Here is an 18,184-nt window from a genome sequence, read left to right as displayed (position 1 = left end):
GGGACGTATTGGGGGAAAAAGTGCATCCTGGAGCGTGCGGACGCAATGAAACAAGGCTTTCTGCAGCCAATCGGGGAGACGCTTCTTAGCTCCAATCAGCTATGTTCCCGCCAAAGTGAAAAGGAAAATTCAAACACAGAAGACACCAAGTTCAAACCCGAAGGCACCCGTTTCTGGCAAAACAATTACTGTTGAGAATAAAGTAAAGGTATACAAACTCGAGAGGGAAAAAGACAGGCGGTCGTTTGAACGAGACCGGGGGTTCGGAGAATAGAGCAACCCGCGTAGACGCAACGGGGGGTCAGAGACGCCACTGTGGCGCGGTAACCTAACCCTCGCAACAGCCGTGTCCCTGGTCGCTCAGCGCGCAGACACACTCGCCGGTCCGTTTCTCAGAAAAGAAAGGGGGCCAGGGCCTAGTCGCGTCCGAAGCGCTTTCACACAAAACACTTGGGAGGAAGAGCCCCGGCGGCGGGAACAGAACTCAAAGCAAACAGACAACACCAACAGACCTCGGCTTCGCGACAATATGTTCACTCTTGACTAGTTAGTCCCTGTATGTTTTCTTGCTTAATTTACACATTTCTAGCTCAGCCTCGTTATCCTTATCACTTCTGTGCACGGATTCAAAGGCGCCTGATCAAGCTGTCACATATAGCCGTTTTATGTAGATACCGATGGAGATCCTTATTAGGAAATACAACGAATTTCGTTTGAATAAAAAGAAACTATAAATGCGACGTGTCAAATGTTGAACGTCTTGATTTCCATCTCATATAAACGCCGCATACTAGACATAAATATCAGTTTTGAACGTTCTTTTGTAATTATTTTGAATCCAACAGCAACGACTTCACCTAAATATTATCCCCCTATGAATCAAAATGTGCATGTCGCCGCGAATGTCTGTTATGTTGGGGAGGTGTTGCGATAACATGTGGTACTTATTCAGCGCAACAGCTCGGACATTCAAACATAATAGGACATCTTGGGCACTCCTATGGTGATAACGGGACAAAAATGCGTCAGTGAATGAAGAGCGACATCAGGGTTGCCTGTTCCGCATATTGAAAGTGGACTGGCGCTTCTTTTTTCACCGAGTTGATTGTAGATTTTTTTTTCGCCATATATCGATTTCTTTTGCCTCTTTCCCGTTTAGTGTGAAGATACTGCTGTTTTTGTACTCGCGAGTTTCAGAGCGCGTTCTCCAACAAAAACTCCAAAAACATTCTGATTAGCTTTGTTAGATTCCACGTATTCAATTGGTGAAAGTTGTTTCAAGAAAAAGCAGAGCTCGCTCTCTCGTTGTATCACTAGCGCCGACGTCGAGGGTGTCTTCTCAATGGGGAACGTTGTTAAGCCCTTCTATAAAAACCCAAGGAAGAACCACCTTTTAAGCGGCATCCCACAAGTACGTTATGGCCTCAAGATTCGAGGTTCCGGCTATTGTTAATTTCAACCGACCGGAAGGGCGTTGCAACTTTCCAATCCGAAATCCATGTATGATTTAGCCGTAGTCAAAGCTGAGAACTTTCCTGATGAGTCAGGTACATGCGAAAACGACGGTGTGTAATTGCCGTGAGAAACAAAGCATAGCTACGCTGGAGAATCATAAAGTATGCGAAATTGGCACTTGCGGTAATACCATAACTGACAAAAATGCATTGAACAGGTTTAATTAAGGCTTTTGGATAAAAACTTGGATAAAACTTGAATGGCTTTTATTTAAAGTACTTGTTTTTCCCGTTACAGAATTTTCAGCGTGTCTTGTTGAATTCCCAATTGTAATTAAGTGCATTGTTTTGTCTCATTGAAGTATAAGTGTTTTTCATCGTATGGGCACTTTTTAGGACCCGCGCTTTATTCGGTGTTCTTCAAGAATGTCGCGATGCGTTTTTTTTTGTTTCCTCTTTTGTGGCGATAATTGAGCGCCGCCCTCACGACACGCATGCCAGCGGCAATTTCCCACAACAGGCACCGATGACGTGACGTCTACTGCGATTGAGCTACGAAAGTAAATCAAGCCGTGCCATTACCAGCTGTCACTGTGAAAAATTGAAGTTAGCATATATTTTATGAACATATATAGTGCGTTTAAATGTTTTTATTCGTTTCCCACGTCGTTAGTATCTTCGCATATAAAAATCAGTGGTAGGCTACAACAGCATTCTGCTCTTGATAACTGTTTTACTCGAGGTGGTCCCCAGACAAGGGATATCTAACTACCTTTCACTGGTATAGGCGCGGGGTCGCCGCCTATCAATAATATAGCCGCTCATTAGCAATGACAATGTAAGTTGTGGCGAAATTTTTATTATTACACTACCGAAACGGTAAACAAACGCTGTCACATATTTGTGTCTATCAAATGTGTCTTGCGCTGATAAACATATAACCTTGGATATAGCGAGCATTGTTGACTGGTTTGATTGCAGTAGCTACGCAATTTTTTGTGCAGTTACAAAGTGGGAATTTTTGAGCAGTGTTAGCAAATCTGTTCGGTGTTCTGCAGAGTACAACGTTTAAGGTGTTTCCTCGCGCAATCCAATATTAGTGTCAAGCTTTAGTGTTCTCAGTAACGCAAAACCTAACGCAAAATGCCTGCAGGAAAGCCAACTTTCTCTGACGATAATGATGAATGATCGTGGGTTAAGTGGAAAAAAACGCTTCTATGGCCGGAATCGTACCTTGGTCCCTCGCGTTATGAAGCCGCGGCGTCTGTCCAATTGCTTCATACTGATATTTTTAGATGCGACTGCATCTCATTCACTCGCCTTGTCCCTCCATACGGCGTTGTCCGCCCACACCCCTCCCCCTGCACTATATAAAAAAATAATAGTTAGCGGCGCCCGGTTTCCATCCCACGACCCTGTGGGCGGAACGCGAGGTACATGGTGCTCTTCCCACTGCGCCACAAAACCGAGCCAGAATCAAATGCTACGAACGCGCCTTATATCCTTGACTCATTCAAACTACGTCAAGATTCTACTGATACAACGCATGATGGGGCAATGATTAACACTTGCAATGAAAGAAAAGAAGCTCCCACTTACAGCAACAATGATGGAGTAAAGGTCGTTGCGACAGCGAAGCCCCAAGCATACCACTTAGAGAGATTGACCAAGATTGGCCAATAAAACATAATAATAATCATAAAACATAATAATCACACGCGTTCCCGACACGTTTCACGCGATTTCAGAATCAATCCAACGGAAACACCAAGTGAACCCCACGATGCGTCGCATCTACACAGGGTTCCTCTCGCGGTGAGGTGGGCGCAATTTTTTCAATTGCTCCATGTCGACATCGCCATAACTAAGTCTAAGCTCTGACCATAGAGTTTCCTACTAATATATACTAGAGGGAAATCTGGCGCTGCATTCGCGGGCCGCCGTGGGCGGCGCCATTCCAGCTAGCGACGTTCCTCGCCTACTTGGCTTGGTTAGGCACATGACTACTTTTTTTGTCTCGACGCCAAAATCAACAAAAACGGGTAAGATTGTTTTAATGTTCATCTTGCATGAAGCTTCTAAATAATCCCTGACAAATAATTCTTTCTGGAGCTTTAATTTTACTATAACAAAACACATTTGATCATTCTTCTGGAGTAATATTGTTGCTTTTTTGCAGCCAGAGGCAACTTTCCAGCCTGTTCGTGAGCCATGCCAAGGACAAGTGGAACGTGCCTGCCCGGTACATGACGGAACGCTCGCTGGAGCGCAGCTCGCCTAGACAGTGGCGCCAGATTTCCCTCTAGTGTATATTAGTATGAAACTCTATGGCTCTGACGACAACGGAAGAATACCTCATGAGAAAGCTTCGCATTAAAACATCGTCTTCGTTAGACGCAGGTGCGCATGATTTTAATAAAGGGACCGCGCAACATTCAGGCAATCGCTTTTGCTGTTTCCTTCGTCCCTGGAAGCACTTTGGAATTTGTAGTTATGATGATTATGATGATAATGATGATGATTAGAGGTCCCACCACACGGAAGCCTACCTGGATTGGTGCCGATCAGCTAGGCCTTACAGTTGCTGCTTTGGCTTTGCTGCTGTGGTCTTTAAGTAGCTGTGGGGCCCGTTTATTGCTATAACAAAACAAAAATGCCAATAGCCGTGACAAACTCGAATGGCATATAGCGAGCGAACAACGACAAAATCAGAAAAGAGTGAAACGACTTTTGGGCTAATTTCTATTTGATGGGCGTGGGGCACTAATTTTTGGCTGAGGTACTTTCTGACCGCCTATTCTGACTACTAAATGCACTTGTGTTACCTTCTGAAAAAGTTCTTATTTAGAGAAAATGTTCAAGAAAGTGTTGCAAGGTCCCACTAAAGATGATCTTCGCATCTTTCGACGTTGAAGGTCACCCTATCATTTCTAAGGTTTGCTTACACCACATCTTGCGTGGAAGATACATATCTGTCGAGATGGGTGTCGCATGCGTCTTTTTCTTCGTTTTTTTGCAATCTTGGGAGCCTGAGACCTGCTTGTGGGATATAATTGAGCCTTGGAGTCCTACGTCCACTCTCACGAGAATAAAGATGCTCCCTGCGGCAATTTGGGAACAAAAGTGCATAGCGTCACTTGTGGACAGCGAATAAACATCAGGCAGTGAGAGCAGTCCCATATGGTAATACATGCACCCACAAGAGCTCCTTAGTGAGAGTTCATTTGCGGCGGAGCAGGCAGACGCTAAACACTTCCAGGCATGCAGCCTAGCAAGCGGTAAGCACTTATTTGCGCGGGTCCCCTATGGGATGGTGTCACATGGGAGGGAAGCCATAATGGAACGCTTCGCAATTATCTTACGTACGTCCAATGCAAATGGGCCTAATTTGGCGCTAACACCCTTTCTGAGCTACTAAAAGCCCCGAAACATCATGGATTTCGATTACGAACAGGATTTAGGCGCTTATGACCGCTGTACTCGTTGTTGACGTTTTTAATGGGCCTAGAATAATCCCAGATGTCGGGGCTTAGGCTTCCGCAGAAACGCTTCCGTTTCATTCTGGCTAGAGCTTTTGTCCTGTTTATGTAACCGGGCGCGCGAGTTGTATACCTTGAAGATTGCGCAAAATTCTAGCGCGCACTTCACTGGACAAAACACCGTGTTGCATGCTTGAAACTGTGTTTTGAAATGTCATTACGTTTCTACAACCTTAATGCCCGACTCCGCACCTGGTATATCGTGTTCGTGTTCTACCACCAAATCAAGAACTGTCGCAGCGTCAGAAGAAAAGTGCGGACATGATACAGTACGATTATGTTTTTTAGGAACAGTTCTACTCTCTTTTTCAAAAACGGACGAATAATTCGAACACCATTCTGAAGAAGACTACCAGCTTACCCGGCATGGTCAGTAGTATTCCAGAGCGGAGAATTCGATACCGTGTGTGCGAAGACATGTAAGATTGCCAAGTTCGCAAATAGATTCTTTTACGTCGCAAGATATCAGGGTCAAGCCTGCTTCTTTTCTTTGTGATGCTTTTGTTACGCAAACCGGTATAACGTATAGTGACAGTAGCAGAATTCCTCACTATAGCGAAACCAGCGGGTTGTAGTTACGCGGTTCCGCCCACCCAAGAATATAGCCGTAATCATCCGTAAGGTCCCAGCCGAAAAAATTGTAACATTTGCTTATGTTTAAGGTGCATAATTGCAACCACTTTTTTGTACTAGATACTCTAAAAGCATATAATCCCAGTTTGTCAGCAGCAATACAAGGCTATAATGCGACATTTGGTCAAGCCTCCATCGTTGATTTGATTGATTTGATTGTAGGCTTTAACGCGCCGACGCAACGCAGGCGATGAGGCGCGCCGTAGTGGAGGGCTCCGGATTAATTTTGACCACCTGGGGATCTTTAACGTGCGCCGAAATCTCGTACACACGGGCGTTTTTGCTTTTCGCCTTCATCAGAAAAGCGGCCGCCGCGGCCGGGAATCGAACCCGCGACCTCGTGCTCAGCAGCGCAACGCCTTAGCCACTGAGCCACCGCGGCGGGTAAGCCTCCATCGTTCGGAAGTCCTTCGGCCGTAGTTTTAAAGTGGCCTTTCTTTTGAGGTAAGAAGCAGACTTTTCTTCCATGGTTATGCAGAGCAGTAGCGCGTGAAGGAAAGAAATGCCTTAATGATGTGCGATACAGAGAGGTTAGCAGATACCCCATACAGGACTGAAATTGACCCTTCTAAGAAAGTGGTATATACAAGGAATAAAACGTGGGAAACAAAAACGTTTATTGCAACGATGTTGTGTTTGCTTAATTCCAAAATCTGTACGTTTGCAGTTGTAATTTCACCTATCTAGAGCAGCTGTTGTTCTAAATTAAACCAGCCATCTCATGTGACCTTTTTTCAAACATTCGGTGCTCACGTTAATGTAACTTTTCGAATCCAATCTCACCCTCACCTAATCATTTGTACCGCCGGCTGCACGGGCCTGCGGGGCAGCGAAGCGCGCATGCCGCGGCCCGACATTACGTGCACCGGGCAGTTGACCCCCCGACCGAGGGCACCTCATCTTTTAAGTGCGAATGCACTTTATAAGCGACCCTGAATTCCGTTGACCGCCGTCCGTCCACATAGCAACAGCTGCGGGTGCGCGCGCTCCTCGTCTTCCTTGGCAACGGGGGGAGATGGGCGACATGGCACATACCCACGTGGGGGATTGGCCAGGAATCGCATCGTCTTCCTTGGCAACGGGGGGAGATGGGCGCACGCTGCCTGGCCGCTGACATGGCACATACCCACGTGGGGGACTGGCCAGGAATCGGGCGTGAGAAGGGCTAATGCACCCGCTTAAAGGAGTACTGACACGAAATTTCAAAGCTGAGATCCGCTGTAGCAATCAAGTACAACGACAATACAAATAGGTGTCTGTGAATAAATGCATCTTTCTTTCTTTGTACTTGTGTGTGTGTGTGTGATCTCTCTTTCGCGAACATTACCGAACCGCGCAAATTCAACTCGTGCATTCGCACATTCACATTCTTCCCCTCGGGGAAATGCGGGGAATTTTTTTTCCTCATCCCCACCCACTGCTTCTCAAGTCGTCTATACAGACATTCTCGTCCGCTACCGATATTCCAGACGAAAATTCCCACCCCTACACTCACAACTCTCCTCGCAAGAAGCTACTACTCTCCGAAAACTGCAGACCAACACATAGCCTCACGACACCCTTCTCGACGCCATGTTACCCACACGATACACCGCTTCATGGGAACACTGCTCACAATTAAGCACACTCTTTCAAATAGAAGTTGCACGTGCACACATACCAATTTTCGCACCACTTCTTACCAATACAACGCGGCAGTGGGTGGAACTCCTAACCAGCTGAGCCCTAGAAACCGACCGTATGCCGGTGGACAACGTCCACCTCCCCGGCAAGTTCCAAGGTATCCTGGACTCAGGACGACTACCACCTGGAGAGCTGTTAAAGATCGCACTAGCTGTTTATCCACTTTATACACTACACTCCGCTCGCACCCCAACACAAAACAATCGGCCACAAAGCGAACGGAAGGAAGTAGCATCCAAGATGAAAAAGCTGTGTATGAGTTACGGTCTAATCGAATCTTTGAGGCACGTTCACCAGGAACTTGCACGCGCGAGAGGACATCTTGCAGCCTCCTTGTCAAGTGTCATGCGTGTGTAGCAATGAGTCTGGAGAGGCAACCGCATGTATTGTGTGCATATTTTCACCTTTTATAGGTGGGTGCCTCCGTTTTGCTTTTAGCAGCGGAACTGTTCAAGCTTTCTCCTGTCCGTGCGGATCGGTACAGAAAACTATCTTAATCGGTGAAATGGAGGAGGAAAAAATGCTCTGCCAAGAAGTGTGACGAAAAGTGGGGAGAAGGCAAGGAGCCCACGAGCAGGTGTTGGAAGTAGGCGCCTAGAATATGTGGTCAGGGAGGTCCCGCTAATCGAACTTGGGAGGTTCACGTCGTGAAATGGGCAACCTATCCACTGGGTCACCCCGAGGGCCCGAGGGGCACGGGGTTAGCAGCGGCGGGGAACAATAACATGCGCATCCAACCGGAAACAAAGAAAAACACTTCCCGTGAATGGATTCAAACCCAGGTTCCTCGCGTTATGAAAACGTCGCCTAGCCGATTTCGGTATCATCGCATTCCGAGAGCGCAGTATTTCCCCTGGGTTCGTAGCGCGGGCGTTGGCTTTGGACGTTTGCTGTGTTTAAGTGGGCTTTGGCTTCAGACTTAGGCAGTATAGATTTGGGACTTCAGGAGGGTGGATTGTAGAATTTGATTTAACTCCGTTTGCATGGACCAAGCTTAGCTGTTGAGCTATCTTTATCTCGAGAAAGGGGCAGACCCAAGAAGGGCCAAGTTAAAGCTAGAGAGGACCCCTAGCTCAGCTGTTTCCTCAGTCTTTACATATCATTTGCGAAAGTTGCCGAATTTTCCCTGGCCAGCGCTGTCTATGAAGCGACCACCGCAGCCGTCCTTCTGGGCTGTTAAGTGCTCGGTTCTTTCCGTGCTTCTGTTCAGCGTCCGTGTGTTACTGAGTGAACCATAGGGGTGTGTCTTAAGTGAAGCTTGTTGTGCAAATGCTTGTGCGTGCGTTTTCAGTTCTGTTTTTATCACCTGCGGAAGAACACAACGAGGGATAGTCCTCATTCGCTGTTAGCCTGGGTGGTGGTGCTACGCAAACTCTACCTATAAGCCATGACTGGCGTGATAGTAGATATCAGAGAATAAAAAGGTGTTTTCAACTACCCTTTCTCGTGCTGTTCTCCTCTTTGTCGAATACGGAGCGGGCAACGCGTGTAGGCTTCGCTGATCGGCGGTCGCGATGGACTCTGAACGAGACCATGACCAAGCTGTGGACACAGCATTACAATATGAGCCGTCTGAACTAGACGCATAAGTATTAGAAACTGTTCCTCTATCCACGTTGCGCCGAGGTTGAGCTTTTTAAAGTAGCACGTTCGCACACTCGAGCTGCGTTCCGTTGTTGCGGTGCCTGCTTATCATGCGATGCATCAGCAGTGCATGATTAAGGAAGTTATTGTTTTACATTGCTTGACAGTGAAATGCGCTCGCCTAAAAAACTAAATTAAATGCCGTAATTTTCAAAAGTTAGTTTGTATGTGAAGGGGATTGTTTAACGACAATCGACTGTAATGGCCGAACAATGTATGTTATTTTAAATTTCTTAGAAAAACAGAAGTGACCATAATGTTAATTTTTTTAGAGCAAAGACACTTTTAGCTTTTCAGGGGATCTCGTTTTGTTGCCCTTGTCAGAGCTTTCTGCATGAAAGATAGATTTTTCTCCATCTGCCGCCCTTGAAGGCTGACCCGAGAGTGTTTCGTAAGTGCGAAGTTTTTGGAGGTTTTGCCACGACGTCCATCTATTTCTCAAGTCGGCGTACACGTGTGGGCGATGCAGCAAAAATATGTCGCGACGGCACTGCATTTTAATGGCTCTATTTTGTAACCATACGCTGTTGGAGATTTTTTCCCCTCTCGTTGTTCCCACAACCCACGATGGCACAGGGCTGGCTAAATGAAGTCAGCGCCTTGAAAGTCATCGCATCGTAGGCTAAAACAGTTGAAAGTTCTGCAAAAACTGTGCAGTCGGCGAAAAAAAACTGCAAAATTACGCAGTGGAACATACTACGGCGAGCTATAAACCGCCCGCAGATACACAGGCAACGCTGGCCTTCCGGAAGCGGAAGGCGCGTGGGCAGCCGAGATTCTTGGTTTGCGATATTTTTCTCTTTTCTCAGCTGCTCAGGGAAAACAGTGCGTTTCCTTGATTATCAGTCCCAGATAATCTGCGATCTGCCCAGGGCGCGATTCGGCGCTCGACATTTCTATGCATTCCTATGAGACCTCTGGTACGAGGGCAGTCTTCGGATGGCTCGCGGACAATCCAGGACTTGTAAATCGAGGAAGCACGGTGTACAGTCGGCTAGAAGTTAAGAGTACGGCAGTAGCACGTGCAGTGTATCACTCCGTTGAAGCGACTAATTCGTGATTTCAAGAGAGCGCGAGCTTTCAAAGTGTGTTTCAGTATGCCGAAACAAAATAACTAGTAAAACATCGCCTTTGCGTGTTGCCGCCTCTCAATTGCACTGAAAAGTTTCATTTCGAATGGAAATTTGATATTTCTTTTTTTTATATTTTCTTCTTATAAATAAACTTTTTGTCGTTCTACCCGCCAAAGCTGCGCCTGTGCTATGCGGCACAGCAATAGAGTTCTACGGAATAATTTTCAACACCTGCGGATTTCAAACGCGCGCTGAAATCTCAACTCACGGGCGCTTTTGTTTTTTGCCTACATCACAAAAACAATGACGGACGCTCACACTAACGCGTAAGACTTGAAGGTAACGAAGCTGTACGCAACCTTCACGACAATCCCGAAGGTTTAAGCCCCTTATTGCTGCCCATTTGCTTCTTCTTCGCTGCCGTAAGGACCTTTACTCCATCATTGTAGCTAAAAGCGTGAGCTTCCTTCATTTGTTCGGAAGTGATAACCATTTACCATCACACTGGAAGGGCTTGCGCTATGACGTGTCTTTCTCGTTCCGAGCAAGTGTTCCGTGATTACGGGAACGCTGCAGTTTTCTTTTTTTTGCCAATCTTGGCCCATCTCACTAAGTGTGTATGCTTGGACTGACAAACGTGCTCCGGGGACGCTGGGCGGTAGCCACGAGGCACACACACACGAGCGCTCGGCATTTTCTTGGTTTTTTAACTGCCGGGTGGTCGCCGCACTCTAGGCCAATCTCCCTAAGTGGGTATGCGTGGCTTGATAAGTGCAGGGGACGCTGGGTGGTCGTCGTGAGGCATGTACGTACGAGCGCTAGGCCTTTTCTTGTTTGTGTTAACTGCCGGGCGGTCGCCGCGAGGCCCGCACTCACGTGCAAAGCACTCTGCAATTTGTTAGTATTTATAACTGCCGACACAAAAAATTGCACACAAAGAGAATTTATTAAAAAGTAGTTACAGCTAGGACCCGCTGTTGTTAGCTACTACACGGGTCTACAGGGCACGGGATATACGCAGTGTGCCACAGAGGAAAGAAAGTGGACAGTACACGAGTTCACGAGAAAACATTATGATTAGCTCAACAGCTTCGCTGTTATACTCGGTGACAACTTAAAAACGGCACCAGAAGTTCCCGCTGTACCTTATCACCGTAGCCGGATGTTTCTCCGCGCGGCGCAAGTAAGGCGTTACTGGGAATATTTTGAACATGGTGTGAGCCGTTCCCGTGATTTTGTGGTCTTAATATGCTTATAAACGACTCCAGTGACGCAAACAAACTGCGTGAGCCAAGGCAGACGATATCACGAATTGATAGCAAACCCCTTTCAAAACGCGCGCGCACTGACATCACGGGTCCGGGGCTTTGGCGGAGTGATACACTACATGAAGTGGTGCCGTTCTTAAGTTGTAACCGAGTGTAGAACAGCTACAGCGGTCTGAATTGAATCCGCGTCCTTGAACCCAGCGCCAGAACGCCTTAGCCAGTGGCCCAACACCATGCGTAAAAAATAAAAACTGACAAAACATAATATATAGTTTTTAACCAGAGCCCTTAGCCGCATACCCAGTTCTGCCTTATCTTTTTCAGTGCTGTTCATTCCCGTGTCCCAAAAATAGCTAAAAACCATTCATTTTCATTGCTATAAAATTTTCAGCAAACCGCTTAGCAACCCTAATTGCCGCGGAGTGAACGTCAACCTACTTAAGCGGATATAGGACTCCAATATCCCCGGCTGAGAAAAAGGCGCTCACTCCGACGAAGGCTAAACTCTCGCGGCGTACGAAGGCCCCGTCGGACGCCGTTCTCATCCGCCCTAATGGATAGGCAGCAGAGAAAACCGGATGGGCGTCACCCTCGGGGCAGCATTAATGGAGTTCGCGCTCGGGCGCTAACGGGTGATGTTAACACGGCCCTGACAATCGCTGTCATCACTCGCCCTCGCAATAAATTCCGTCTTGCGCCTGACGAGGTGACAGGGCCTCATTGTCGCGTCATACGCCGCTAAGCCGCTCTGTAAATGGGGGGAATGAGTCGCTGGAAATTACACCGTATGAAATGCTAAAAAGGTGAGCTGCTCTGTACCTGAGGCTCTGTTGATGCTATGCCAAACGCCCTGCATTGTGATTATGTATTAAAATGCGCAAAGACGTGTTTCTCTACCTTGACAAAAACTTCTTGTCTGAACTAATTTGCGACAAAAAAAGGCCTGCAAATAAGTTTGAGTTAGAACGGCAACTTCCAAAATTATTTCATTTTACTAAAGGGAAAGCGTTTTTAGCAGGACCGATAGCATCCTGACAGAAAACTACTGCATCCCCGTAGACCGGTTGGTCCAACAAAAAGCTTTGATAAGATCTCTGGGCACATGGCGCGTGCGCCAAACCCGGCTTCCATTGTTTCAAAATGTTCCCTTGAAGATCGTGAAAAAGGGGCGGATCTAGATAAGACAACAGAGACATCCACCGTGAATAAGGAGAACAATAGGATACTGTTATCTCATAAACGAGGCATCGGTATACATTTAGATCGTTCGTAGATGCGCTTACTTAGTGCGCGAAAAATCGGCGCGTAGGTTAGTTCTTCATTCGCCATTTGGGTCTTTGAAGGTTTTGGCGATCGATCGGAACTCTTTTAGCGAAGGTTGGACATTGTTTTATTTTTTGCGCTTGTGTCCACTTTCTTTAGCAAGGAATGATAAATTTGTGAATGGAATAAACCATTTTAAATGTGAAGCGATTTTGGTATGAATACCGCGTATTTTATTCCTGTCGGCTTGTAGTGCGTAATAAAAAACAGACTCGGTACAGTGACGAAAAAAAAAAAAACAGGTCTCGACAGGTTTCTCTTGCAGGAAACACCAGTGGGTAACATCGATTGCATACCGTGAAGTTTGCGCATACTTAGTAGAGGTATTATATGATCCGCATTCCTGGTTATTGAACCTCCTTATCTGCATTGCCAAACATTATATCATGCGATCTCGCAGCGAAAATAATAAAGTAGAAAATTGTAGCTACCGTTGTAGACGTGCTCTATTTTAGTCATTTATGTTTGTAGTGCCAAGGCGTGGCTGAAAATATTATCAAAAAGATTTAACTATTACAGTTGATCTATTAATAGCAAGGAATCAATTTGGACCGCCAACACGGCGCATTCTCCATTTGCGCAAATGTATTTTCTTTGTCAAACATGAATTTTACCATGTTTTTATTGTTCTTATTTTCATGCGGAGCTCCCAAAAATAAGTTGTTACGAAAAAAACGTGTGGCTGAGCTTACGCTGCCTGTTGAAATTAAATGGCGTAGAACATCAATGTATCCGGCAATTTCTTTCGCGTACATCGGCTCCGACAAGGATGGAAGAATGGTAGCAACAAGAAAGACCTCAAACAAGGAACAGATTATTATGCGAAATGCCATAATAAATTCATAATGGCATGATCCAAAATTATACCGATATATTTCTGTGGGAACGAGGATACGCTGAGCGTTTAAAATAATATAAAGGTGTATTTTCGAAAATTTTATAATCTAGTGATGGCAACACAAAAACAAACGCAGTCAAATATGGCCTTTTTTTATTCCTTGCCAAATAAGTCCGCTTGATCATAAGATGAGAAAGAGGATGTCATTAGTTTTTTTGTGCTTTTTCGATTACAGTGTGTTTGTTTGGGGGTGCCCGGCAGAAGCGCTGCTGTGTAAACTTCCATAGAAAAGCTAGCACCGTGTAATAATTGTTTGCATCGAATACGTACGCTGGCCCTTGCTTCGTGAAAGTGATTAACAGGCGAACATAAAGTCACTACATTAAGGTGAGAAGAACCAGTAATTTTGGATTTTGCTCTTAAATTGCATGTGAGATAGTAACTCCTGAATGTAAACTATGATCCCCTGATTGACGTGCCTCAAGAAAGCGACAACAGTGCAAAGTGTCATAAGAGTGTTTACGTGTCTCGATAGCCTGTATGGTCGAAATAAAGTACAGGTGTGTGATCCTGCTCGAAACATTTCATACCGGATTGTACCGGCACACATTTATAGTACTTATTTCTTCTCTATCTCCCGTATAAGTTTGGGGGGAAAAGCCAACATTCTTTTAGGTGTATTGTGGCTGACAGATGTTTTGAAGTGTTCTGAGAGCTCATCTTTCTTCGAAAGCACCACGAGCAATTATTTTGATTTCACTTTCATAGCAATTCTCCTTCGTCACTGCCGTAGGCGTCCGTCACTGAGAGCAGAAGCCGTAGCCCAAGAAACTCGCATTAATCCCGCTTTGGGTTGTTCTACCTTCCAAGCTGTGGTACCCCGGAAATTCGTGCGGGATTTTTTGCTGCATAAGCTATGAAGTTTTTATAACTTGTAAATTCGCAATCGCAAATATAGGGCAGTTAATGGTATCTCCTGTTAAGGCTTTTGTGATTATAACTTAACCAGGTGCATGACCCGGAGCTGTACGGCTTCAAGGCGGAAGATGGGTTCGGCAATGAAACCTAACTTATAGAAACCGGTTTTTGCCCTGTACTGAAATTTGCATTTACAATAGAGAGGGAAAGAAAGAGGAATTGAGAGATGGGAGAGAAATAAGTGCATAGAGAGAGAAATAGAGAGTGAGAGAGAGGCGGAGAAAAAGAGGGAAAGAGAGATAAGGCGAGAAATAGAGAGAAAGAAGAAGACAGAGAGAGAGCATTGTAAGTGAAATATGGAAGGAACCACTGCCCTTCCCTAAGGAGTCATGAAGTGTCACTGAGCAGATGGGATAGTGCCGATGGGGAGTAAGAGGGGAAGGGTCAAGAACTCTCTGAAACTCGAAATAAGTAAAAACAAAAAAACGGGAAATTTGCGTCATATCACTGATCTTTAGAGGCAAGAATAATGCTGTGCCGCAAAGAGAGAAGTACCAAAATGTGAGACCAAAATCTGCCGCCATGGGGGGGAATAGCAAACCATCAGCCCAGAAACTACAACGCACTGGAAGGGCCCCTGAACGGCCACAGCGCTCTTCCCCACCGAGTGGAAAACAGGACGAACATATGCTCTCCAATTCCAGGACCAGCATATTAACATGGTAATTAAGGGGATACGAAGCAACCGCGAAGGTGGCTGTATTATTTGTAGAACTTCTGCGGAGTCGCAGTGTCAGTGGCTCGTCTGTTTTGGCACATTTGCGTAATGAAGTGTCCGTGGAGAATTTAAACAGGCCCTTAAAGGTGGCGGCACAGTAAAGGTCAAATGATAATAAGATGAGCAGCAGAAAGATACCGCGATGCAATTATACCCTCCATTTCCTTGCCCCTAACAGGGTGAGACACCTGGTGCATAATACCTCCACAGGTACTGCGACCGAAGCACGGTGCTTCAGCAGTCGCTTACACAGCTTTGCACTGTTAAAGCTTTCGTACCAGCAGAGTCCTTCACGCATTGAATGACTCTGGTACAAGATAGGCCGCAGGGGGATGCCCAGGTAAACGTGTCAGCCCCAAGGACACACAAAAGTGAAGAGGTAATCTATCCGCACCGTGGAAGCGGGCAGCCGACCCGGAAGTGGAAGTTCCTATGGTTTCAAAAGAATAGGAAATTTCCGGCCTTTAAAACTAAATTTCTTTCCGTGAGATGACCGACCGTCGATGGGAAATTTCGGCCGAACATTTTGTCTTTGTTATTTTTTTTTAATTCTTTATTATTATTGTGTTTTCTTAAGTACGCAATGTCCCGTTCGGCTAAAGCAAGTTATCTGGCGCTTATTGAAGATTTCACTTCATAGCTTCGTCGTGTCGACACACGCCAAAAATGACAATTTTCCTTGGCAGAAAAAAAAGGGCGCCAATGCTGACGTTTGTCAGGGTAAATACGCAAGGTGTGAGCCCCCATGTCCTCACAATTGGTTTGAGTTTTAAAGCGAAGCTTTTTGCTCTCACTGATGGCGCTGCCATAACCAAAACACACTGCAGGAAAGCAAACTTTACAGAATAGGAGGGCAGATGATGATGTTAAAAAAACGCTCCTCGTAGTCGGAATCGAACCAGGGTCCCTCGCGCTATGGATGTGACGTCTAGTCGATTACGTAATTCGATTAAATAATAATGGGTAAACCAAAGTTTAATTCGCTAAATGTTAATGCTGGAAATAGAAACGCCCCCTATTCAACGCTTGACGACAACTGTTAACTGGCAGTATTTTAATTCACTGGTAACTCGAGTGTCCGAGTTGTTTCGTAAATACAAAAAAAGTCTGTGTTGGCACTTTCTTTTTTTGTCAACAGAAAGCCATAACGGAGCGTCTAAGGGGCATCTAAATTAGCAAAAAAGTGAAACAGTTGACAGGTAACGTGTAGCAGGCCTACCAGAAAACACATCGTTAAACATATCTGGCGGCGAAAGTGTTCTAGAAGAGCCGGAACACACTGAGATAAACTTTGATAAAATACATCTTCTTGTTGAGAAGAAACCACACGACACCCGTTAAACGCGAAGGAGCAGTTCCGACATGCTGAAACATCGCAAGCTACAAGGGAACACTTTCAAACTTGCACAGACGGAGTGTTCAATCTGTCACCGTAACTCGTATCAAGTTCCGGAACATTTTATAAACACAACGCTAGCTTTTTATTGTTCTGACGCATATATGGATGCTTCATTGTTAAAACAAATATTTTAGCCTAGTTTTTGGTTGCCCAAGCAGCTTCAGGAATGGTACACAAAAATTATATGCAATGCTTTTCTTGTTTCCGGAGAGCTGCTCAAACACTCAAGACATGTTGCGTGCGTGAAGAGCCGCTTTCCAAAAGTACGCCGTCGGCATAAAGCAAAACACTGCAGACAACGTAAAATATGTTTACGAAAACCTGTCGCATCATCCCGCAACCTGTCTCTCCATGCAATTTTCGTTGGTAGCTCCAGCGCAGTTCACCGAAGAAAATAAAGACCTAATTGCAGTTATTTGTGGGCGACCGGAGTACCTGATAGGACGTAAAGTAGCGTCTGGCGGCCGAACACGTACATGCCTCTGCCGCTATTCGCGTAATCTATCTCTCGTGAAACCATGCTTGAAAGCATAGGCGTCAGACCGCACGGCTGTAGTAACACCGGCTCTCGAAACATCTGGGAAGATTTTTTTGTATCAGCGCATAGCACTGGGTACGCACTATCGCTGCGAGTTCATATCCAAACCCTCTTCAATCAAGGGGGGGCTATGACCGAATCAAACACAGATCTAAAGATCCAAGCATCCGAACAAAGGTACCGCTTCACGACCTAGATTATCGGAGACCGCAAATTGCGGGTTGGGGGAAGCCATGAAACCCGTCTTCGCTGCAGATATAATGCAGTTCAAGCAACTTACTCTATAATTTCGTCACCATGTGCGCACATGCGGAAAGTATCATCCAGATTATTTGTGACAGACGTGTATATTATTACCCCTATTTTAGTTACGAGTTGCAGTATAGATTTCTCTCGCGATTTACGTCGAAGAATCATGCGCCGGAGAATTTCTCTTTAATCAACCGTGTGCCTGCTCTCGAAACATATTTCTCTTGGAGGGCATGGGAGGAAGATTACAGTGCGGGCAGCTGGATTAAAGGAGAAACTTTCTGCGCCATCTGAGGATGACAGGACTGTGGCGTTCGCAAAGCTAACGCCAATACAGGCTCCATTTTTTTGTTTCCTTTGATAACATCTCTCTGGCGATAGCATTTATTTCTAAGGCCACCGAGAAACTCCTCACAAACTCGCACCAACTCAGCAACTGTGTACCGATTACTTCCCGAAAGAATTCAGAATGAATTTCCTCTGATTTAATTTGAGGCCACATGTCATTCCCCTGGAAATAAACTCGCTGGAAAAGGCCGGTAGCACGGAAAAAGTTTGTGTGGGAGCGGAAGCTGTATTCCGTCCTGGAGTGTTTCTCTCGAAAAGCTTGGTTTAGGCTTACGTGATCTGCTTGGTTTAGGCTTACGTGATTTATGCTGGTATTGCCAATATTGTACTTTGAATGTTGCACGTGTCAGGAGGCAGCTATATACACTAATATGCTTTGGTATGGTGCTTACTTCAATGTATACAGATTGGGAGCGTATTCAACTATCTTCTCATTGGCCTCGCAATTTTAGTTTCTCAAGCTCCTTTAAAAGTTTTAAAATAGAATGAAATAAAGTTA

At 45.6% G+C, this 18,184-nt stretch overlaps 1 protein-coding gene across 1 annotated transcript in view; it reads left to right on the top strand.

The window, feature by feature from the left end:
* The window catches only part of LOC144179448 (uncharacterized), a 138,675-nt gene that overhangs the window by 85,571 nt on the left and 34,920 nt on the right, over nucleotides 1-18,184 (top strand). The gene's annotated exons all lie outside the window — the stretch shown is intronic.

This window comes from Haemaphysalis longicornis, unplaced genomic scaffold (genome assembly GCF_048455015.1).
Source record: "Haemaphysalis longicornis isolate Haplotype H1 unplaced genomic scaffold, Haemaphysalis longicornis Haplotype H1 scaffold_4, whole genome shotgun sequence".
Classification (NCBI taxonomy): Eukaryota; Metazoa; Arthropoda; class Arachnida; order Ixodida; family Ixodidae; genus Haemaphysalis; species Haemaphysalis longicornis.
The sequence above is the reverse complement of the archived record's forward strand: the minus strand, read 5'-3'. Positions and strand labels throughout refer to the sequence as shown.